Raw genomic sequence first — 2,474 nt, forward strand, 5'->3', positions numbered from 1 at the left:
AATAAATTATTATAAAGCTGCCCAAATTCAAGCTATATTGATTTTGGATGAATGAAGAATCTAAAGTGAAATGGAGGAAGATGGAAATGTATCAAATGGGGAACCTATTAGTATATCCCTGTTCCTACCCAAACAAAGCACAAATTTAAATCAGATAATATTTGTATTAATAGTACTTGTAGAATTTGGTTAGAAAAATAGTAAAATTAAGAAAGATATAGTTAATTTACAAGAAATTGCTAAAGATCCTGATTTCATACCAAATAGATTAGATAATACATTTAAGTTTTGGGCAGATAGAGGTCTGAAAAGATATCACCACCAGTTCACTGGAATGGAAGGAATGGATACCTTTGCAAACCTATAGCAAAGAAAGTATGAGCTTCCAAATTCACAATTTTTTAATTATTTACAGGTAAGAAGATATTTATTAACAGAAGTTAAAGTAAAATAAATAAATAAAAGAAATGCATCCATTAATAAATTATATAATTGGTACATTCAATACAAAATGCTAGGAATTTTAAAAAGTGCACTTGAAAGAGATATACAGGACACTCTGAATAAAGTTATATGTGGGAGGATGAATTAAAAATAAAAATGAGTCAGCAAGACTGGGAAGAAATATCATATAATACATTCCATACTCAATCCAGCGTTTGTAGGGAATATGCTTGGAAGATACAAATTATATATTTTTTATAACACCTTTTATTCAAATTAAATACAATACTATAGCATGGTAAAAGGGGATTGCTGGAGAAATTGTGGAGAAAAAAATGCTCATTACAGTCAAATTCTATACGAGTGCTCTAAATTGACAACTTATTGGAATGAAGTGATTAGACAGGTTAATTTAATATTTAACTGCACAATAGAAATACATCCAGAAAACCTTATTTTGGGTCATCAAAATAGAAGCTTTGATTACAAAAATTGGCTTAAACCAGATTCAGAATCAGCTTTATCGCCACATTTTCAAAGATGCAGAGAAATGATTTCAGAAATATACCAAATGGAGAAAGTAACATTTAAAATTAATAATAAAAGTCTGGAATGTGAACATAAATGGGATTTGCATAAAGAAATATTATAAATTAATTTAGATAGATTGTTTCCTTTAGATTCTTGATTTTTGATCAAATACGATGATGTCCTATCTCATTTAATATTTTTTTTTTTTTTAAAAAGGAGGTGATGCCTTAACTTTCTTTCCAGTTTATTTGAAATAAAATATAACATGTAAATGAATGAATTACACATTATTTATAGAATATGTTGTGAATGGTTATTTGATATGGTTATTCAAAATAACATTGGTTTTTTTTATTATTATTTCTCTTGTTTAGTTGTACATCTGGCCACATCTCTATCTGACCTTGTTAGAGCCAGTTGTTCTTTGTCTTTGAAGACTGTAGTGTACACCTTTGAATGAAATCATCAGTTTTGTTGGCAATTTCAAGCATTGTATAGCCTTCATTCCTCAAAACAATGATTGACTGATGAGTTTCTAGAGAAAGCTGTTTCTTTTTTGCCATTTTTGATCTAATATTGCCCTTAAGACATGCCAGTCTATTGCATACTGTGGCACCTCAAAAACAAACACAAAGACAATGTTAAGCTTCATTTAATGAACCAAATAGCTTTCAACTGTGTTTGATATAATGGCAAGTGATTTTCTAGTACCAAATGATCAATTTAGCATGATTACTCAAGGATAAGGTGTTGGAGTGATGGCTGCTGGAAATGGAGCCTGTCTAGATTTTATCAAAAATGACTTTTTTCAAATAGTGGTGGTGCTGTTTTTTACATCAGTAATGTCCTGACTATACTTTGTGATCAGCTGAATGCCATTTTGGTGAATTAAAGTATATACACATTTACTTCATTCCTATATTAATTGTGTAGTTGTACCCAAAAATGAAAATTCTCTCATCATATACTCAAGCCAGTCCAGAAACATGGCTTGGGAAGTTAAGGGGGGCACCACGTCGGATCTCGCCTAGGGCACCAAGTAAGCCAGAACTGCCAATGATTAGATATAACTTTGGTTCACAATAAAATTAACAGGATAAAAATGATTGTTTTGATTGTAATTAGATGATTTCTTCAAAGGTCAGGTTTCTATTTTCTTAACACATTGTTCAGGCGAGATAACCATAACTCCAGAACATAACACTGTGCTGAATAAATCAGTCACCTTGGACAGGTTGATATATCATGATCACACTGATCTCAGCGGAGATCTAGTCGATAAGATTTTATGTGAGAGATGACTGTCTTCTTGAACCAGGGGTTATGGTCACATCTCTTACCTCAGTTAGTGGTGTTCGGTCGTAATCGAATCTTTTAAGTGAAGGACTCGTAATGGCAGAAAACAGAAAACCCCGCTGCTCTCGCAGAATGAGGCGTTCTGAGTTCTGATTGGTGTTTGTCATCTGACGTCATTTTTCCGCTATTTCCATTTGTAGTGA

This window comes from Myxocyprinus asiaticus, chromosome 3, assembly GCF_019703515.2.
Source record: "Myxocyprinus asiaticus isolate MX2 ecotype Aquarium Trade chromosome 3, UBuf_Myxa_2, whole genome shotgun sequence".
In the NCBI taxonomy this organism is placed as follows: domain Eukaryota; kingdom Metazoa; phylum Chordata; class Actinopteri; order Cypriniformes; family Catostomidae; genus Myxocyprinus; species Myxocyprinus asiaticus.